Below are 6907 nucleotides of genomic sequence, written 5' to 3'. Positions count from 1 at the left end.
GCTTTCTCTCTTTGAATTCTTTCTCAAAACTTGTTTCTTGTTATTCATCAATGGCTTCAGAACTTGTTTAAATACACCTCAAATGAATTTTTAACGTTGAGAGCCTTGGTGAAGTCAATAGAGTCGTTGTGATGTGAAATCCACTTCAAAAAGTTGTTGGGAGCGTATGAGTATCGATACACCTTCATAGGGGTATCGATACTACCTGTATAAAATTCAAATATTTTGACCGTTGCAAAACCAAGGATATCGGTACCTCTCAAGGGGGTATCGATACATCTATGCAAAGAGGTATCCATATCTGTCATGGTATCGGTACCCATTTTGCATTCTGTTATTTCTCGGAGTCAAAACCAAATGAGGGGTATCGGTACCTTCTGGCTAGGTATCAGTACCTCTATATAAAGGGGTATATGTACCTCTATATAAAGGGGTATATATACCTCTTTTGCATTCAATGTTTGAGGGGTATCGATACACGTTAAAGAGGTATCAGTACATCCCTATTTAAAACTCATTTTTGACTCGATTATGGTTCAAAATACTTTGTAAAAATTGTACCAAAAATATTTTAAGTATTAATCACAATTTTTCATTAAGTAAAGAGTAAAAATTGATATTTGAAAACTTTGAGTAATATTTTTGATATTCGAATAATTGAATCGAATATATAATTTTGAATCGAATATAAAAATCATAAATTCAATCTTAAAATTCATTAACACTTTTGTTATATCGAAATATCAAAATGTTTTCTCAACAGTTGTGTTAATATCGACAAATCCCGTACATACAAACATAATACTTATGCGAACTTTCATACATGCAGATCACACCTTGCGAATAATCAGTAGTGATCAAATGTTAACCACCAACCATCCGTGTAAACACATCCCACATATGATCGTCAGCGATAGCAATCAGTGTTGATATACACGATCTCTTAATCTAAACCATCACTCTCTATGATATCCTATCAGTACCATGGACATAATAATTCTGGATGGAGATAATTACATGATATTATAAATAAAACACATAATAAAAAGTAAAAGAACAAACAAACCTCTAAACCAAAAAAAAATAGATGACTACACTAAAACTAATAGAATCACTATCAAAATCATTTTTTTACCATTATTGATCCCTTTCTTAGTCAACAAATTGTTTTGTGCAAGATTGTTAATTAACGAAAAATAAAGTTTATGATATTATTGATGTGTAATTTAAGTAGATGTGTGAGATCGATAGAGGTTTGCGGTCACTATTTATGAATTAAAAGCCCACCGTTACTATTGTATGTTATAGGTGTCACTTTAATTATTACATATCGAAAGTAACTAATGCTGCTCTGAAAACTAATCGGGCGAATTTAAATTTCAACCGGATAATAAAACTGTGCGAAAAATTAAAATTAAAATCATCCTATTCAAATAGTTAATTAATTTAGAGTTTTATTAATTAATTCATGCAAGATCAACATTATAATCAGCTGATATTTTCAAATTGGGTAGCTAAGTGCTTCCAGCTGAATTTCTCAAATAATACAGCTGGAAAAAAATTTGTTCGAATAGGACACTTTGAAATTATTTCGTGAAATAGAGTGAATGCTACAGTAAATCCGAAGACGCATTGGAGTCCAAGCGACTTACTGGGGGAGATGCATGGAGTGCAATGCGTCTCTCATATTTTTTCACTATGTAAATGTACAAAGGGTAAATTACACAATTAATCATTCATATTTTTATGTTAATCTTGTAAATATATATATAAACTTTATATCTACTAAATATTCAATTTAAATTGGTATTACGAATATATTTGACATTAATTTAATTATAAAACTATTTTTATTTAAAATACACGATATATTATCATAATGATATTATTTTGGACAACAATTTCAATTAGAAATTAAGTAAGCACGATGTTGGTTTCTTTAGTACACAAATTCAATGCTTGGACTCCAAAAAAATTACCCTTTGTACATTTATAAAAAAGTGAAAAAATTACCCTTTAATACACAAGTTGAGTGATTCAATTAAAAAAAATTAAAAGTACAATGAATGAATTTGGAGAGAGAGTAAAGTTTAATGATTAATTGTGTAATTTATCCTTTGAAAATATGGGAGACGCATGAAGTGCAATGCATCTCCCATAAATTTTTTAGGCTAAATTACATAATTAATCATTCAACTTTACTCTCTCTCCAAATTCACTCACTATACTTTTAATTTTTTTAATTTAATCACTCAACTTTTTGTTTTACTCCTATTTTGATCACTCATTGACCATTGTTCAAGTTGTTATATGGAAGCCAATTTGATCCATCAACTCTAGCATTGAATTTGTGTACTAAAGAAACCAACATCGTGCTTACATAATTTCTAATTGAAATTGTTGTCCAAAACAGTACAGTTGTATTTAATTAATTTGGAGAGAAAATAAAGTTAATGATTAATTGTGTAATTTACCCTTTGTACATTTACATAAGAATGAAATTGATGAAAAAAATATATGGGAGACGCATTGCACTCCATGCATCTTCCCAAATTTATGTATAAGTCGCTTGGACTCCAATGAGTCTTCGAGTTTACTATAGCATTCACTCTATTTCACGAAATAATTTCAAAAGTGTCATATTCGAACAAATTTTTCTTCCAGATGCAATATTTGAGAAATTGAGCCAAGTGCTTCCTTATAAAATCAAATCGGCTCGATCGAAGCCACGCCAAATAAAGAAGCCAAGCTGTTCTCTGTGTGAACTCAGTGGAAAACAACAGAACAATCAAAAATTAATTAAAAGACAAGAAACTTTCTTTCCATTTCCATTTTATTTTTCAGAGAACACCTCCTGAGATCAGTCCACACTCTTCCCAGGTTCACTGAAATAGCGTCAAAATCTCCACAAAAGACCAAACAGGAAAAAGAAACCAGCTTTAATTTCCTTTTTCTCTTGGGATTCAGTTTACATGGCAGCTCACATTGCCATTTCAATGAAGCCCAAGAGTAACAGCAGCAGCAGCAACAACAATTGTTGCAGCAATGGCTACAGCAGCGATGTGAGTAACGGGAGCGACAACAACTCTCCTAGTCCACCTCCTTCGCCGCCCAAGCCCGTCTTACTCCCACTCTGTCGCAGTGCCGCCGTCGGCTGCGTTCCAAGACCAATCCTTCGTCCGCCGTGAAAACCTTGGGTCCGGCCTCAACTTCCGGCGTAATCTCCGGTACTTGTCGCTGCTGCTACTTTTGTACGTTTCCGGCTTGCTAATGTGTGTCGGTCCTTTTTCTGGGCTTTTGGGCTATACTACTGTTCCTGGATCGTTATCGTAGCTATGAGAATTTTCAAAGGCTTTGGGATGATATTCGCTTGATAATTCTTCTGCTCTTCAGGTCTTCTTCTTCTTCTGCATCTTGCTACTTTTTCCTCTACTAGTGAGTAGTGAATGCTTTTGGTTGCTGCATGTTTTTACTCTAGTAATGGTGGAGCTGGTTGCTAGATTCTGGATAATTTAAAGTTTAAAAGGATCTTAATTCTCATGTTAATGTTTTACTTTTATGTGAAGTAAAAACTGGATTTCTTTCACAATTTTGGCCTTTAGTTAGAATGGGTGTTTTTTAATAAATTCTTTTCACTTAAGGGTTGCGATTTGCGTTATTCGATCGGTTTGTTGCTAGTCCTTATTTGACTGTCTCTTTTCTAATTGGTTGCTGAGTAGAAATAAGACAGTTTATTTTAAAATAAATTTGCTTCTTGGACAAAGCTGAAACTGGTACTATATGGAAATTTATCATGGAATTAGAAAGCAAAAAAGCTCGGTGGGGATATGGATTTAGAAGACAGGTGTTATTGGAGTTTTGAACTTTCGACTTGGAAAATGATGTTGATAAGAAGTTTTTGCATATAATATATATTGTGTGTATTGATTATGTCTAAAATCAAACATCTTTTATATTTTCTCCATTCAAACTTCTATTATATTTGGCTAGTGTTGTTACAACTTAGAATTGAGATGTCAAAATCATGCAGGTGTCTGAAAATGACCATCATAGAGACATAGATGGGCTAATTTGGCATTCTTTATTTTGTTGTATCAATGATCTACATAGAAAGCCCTGCTACATAAGAGATCTAATTAAAAAAATAAATGAACAATGTTGTCTTGGCCCTGTCCATTTAACTAGTAGCTAAATATGAGATGTTTCTGCAATAAGCTGAGATAACGTACTTCTATTTGCTGCAGTTGTCTTCTGTGTGGAAATACAAAAGAAGGGTGAAAGTACATAAACCTTGTCCAAATTCAACGGCTAGAAATCATTTCTCCATGTACAGAACTAGCATAATGGGTAATTCTTACTGAGATTGCTCCTCTTGAATTTCTATGATACTTCAGTAAGAATTTATTACCACTGAGATTGCTCCTCGTGAATCACATGTTAGGGGATAACAAGGGCAGGTTGAACATAAATTTGTTACCAATGTTTTTAAGTTTTATGTTTTCTGGTCATTGAGAAAATCACTCATTAGACTTCTTCCAATCCTGCCTTGCAGATGCTTTATAGTCTTTGTTGAGCTCTATTTTTTTTATAATTAAACTAATGCTTGTGAGAGAGGAAATGGGCTTGGATTTACTTGATAATTTAATACTTTTCTGATTTCAGAGTCTCCTGGTTCTAGTGGTTATCTGATCGTTGATGCCAATGGTGGCCTTAACCAGCAGCGATCTGCGGTATGCTATTATTGTATTTTACTAGATTCCTACATTTTGTTTTGTTTTGAAGTTTGTTTTGGTGTTTTTTTTCCAAAAAAAAAAACTTAACACATGCTTGATTCTCACTATTTGATTACACATACGGTTCTTCTATGCGCATATAAATTATTGTTTTATACTTCTTATGTTTTTGTCAAATATTATTATCGTTTACTGATAGCTCCATTGTCCTAATGGTTAAGTGGCATTGGCACCTCCAGGGTTTGAAACCTGCCCCCTCCCCCAATTATCAAAAATAAAAATATATATTTTTTGTCATGTGCATTTAAGCATTGATATTTCTTTTTTCTTAGATATGCAATGCAGTGGCTGTAGCTGGACTCTTAAATGCAATACTAGTTTATTCCTCGGTTTGAACTCAACAATGTTTGGAGATCCCAGGTAGCTGTCTTTGATCAGTTACCTTAAGATTTAACTAAAGGATATTTGGGAAACCTAATTCTTGAAAACTCAACTGTTTTGCAGTCAGTTTGGGGATATATGATGAGGACCACTTCATTGACAATCTTAAAGGTTACGTAAATGTGGTTAGGGAGTTACCTGAAGCATTGATGGAAAGATATGATCGCAACCTTTCCGATATTCCAAATTTCCGCGTGCAAGCGTGGGCTACTGTAAATTATTACTTGGGAGTTGTTCTTCCCATTTTGAGGGATCAAGGGTATGTTCCTTATTGTATCTTCTGCATCTAATGTTGTCATTACCTAAAAAGGTTTCTTTGATTCTCTTTTTGCAATGAAACATTGATTGTATTAGCAAGTTGTGAATTGTGAGCAGATTGTTTATACAAAACAAGCAACTTCTTTCTCCATCTATTTACAACTTTAGGTCTTGTTATTCAATCAAAATTCTTTGAATGCAGGGTTATCCCATCGCGCCGTTTGCGAATAGATGACAATGAATCCCATCTCATATTCAGTTAAGATGCATAGCCAATTATAAAGCATTGAAGTTCTCTCCACTATATCATCACTTGCTGAGAAACTAGTCATAGGATGATGAGAGAGCTCAATGACTGGAGGAAAATAGTCTCTGTCACTGAGGTTTGAGCAGGTATGGTGCTAATCCTTGTTTTACCTCTTTTAAAGCAAACTATTAATTTTCCTGAGGAACATAAAGTGGCAACTAATTGCTCCCCAAATTTTAGGATATGGTGGCTTTCTCATGCTGTGGTATGATGGAGGGGAGCTGAAAAATTCAACATGGATTCTTTTAGAGAAAAAGGTGGAAGGGAAAGTTTAAACGAAAAGATCGTATCATTGTACTGCTCTCAATCGAGTAGAAGGAAAATGTCCTCTAACCCCTGTAGAGGTACCTAATAAAGTTTAATCTTTTTGTTTTCTTTCTCCAATTATGGTTAATTTAAATATTTCTTTCTGTACTTTTTTGTGGGCTCTAGAACCATACCATTTAAAGCAAGGCCACAGTGCTATTACACCTGAGCTGTAACCCATTTTATGAGCACATGTCATTGGCTTCTTATGTTTGTGTTTAGCAGTTATTTAGTTTGTGGTGCTAAAGGGTAAGAAAGCCGGTCATAGTTTGAACTTTGAAGCTACGGAAACAAGTGACCCATGGAAGTAAAATAACTCTAAAATCTAAATAGAGCTGAAAGTCCAAATAAAGCCCTACATAACAGTTATGAACCAAAAAACAGTCCATAACACTTGCTCATTGGGCTTTTGATTGTTCTTGTACTATTTGGTTTATTTATGATGTCCCGAGTTGTATACGAACCTTATATTCGGATGAAATAAATAATGATCTCTTTTACCCTAAAAAAAGGATTAAGCTTTCTTTTGTCAGATACTCTCCTACATTTCTTAGTATAACTATGTTTTGATTATGTGACCTCTTTCCTATATTGACTACCAAGAGGCATTTGACCAGATCTTTCTTCCTTGTTATCTTTGTAAATGCTAAAAGTGAGACATGATAGAGTATCTTGTTATTGTGCATTTAATTTTGAATTTCATAGTTTCTTGAAATCCGTATGCAGGGGACAAGAAGCCTTGCCTTGTCCTTCGCTGCTGGTTGATTTGAAGTTGAATACTTTAGATTTGAGTTTCCTCATATCTCAGTTATCAATGTATCATGTTCATTAAACCATAAATAATCTATACTTCTGGCAGCAC

The 6907-nt window shown here is 33.8% G+C and overlaps 1 pseudogene; it reads left to right on the top strand.

Moving 5' to 3' along the window:
• Positions 1–2867: 2867 nt before the first annotated feature.
• On the top strand, positions 2868–5180 carry LOC120129964 (annotated as a pseudogene).
• The last annotated feature ends 1727 nt before the right edge of the window (positions 5181–6907 follow it).

Source organism: Hibiscus syriacus, unplaced genomic scaffold (assembly GCF_006381635.1).
Source record: "Hibiscus syriacus cultivar Baekdansim isolate YM2019G1 unplaced genomic scaffold, ASM638163v2 tig00110505_pilon, whole genome shotgun sequence".
NCBI classification, from domain to species: Eukaryota; Viridiplantae; Streptophyta; class Magnoliopsida; order Malvales; family Malvaceae; genus Hibiscus; species Hibiscus syriacus.
This window is presented reverse-complemented; position numbering and strand designations above follow the sequence as displayed.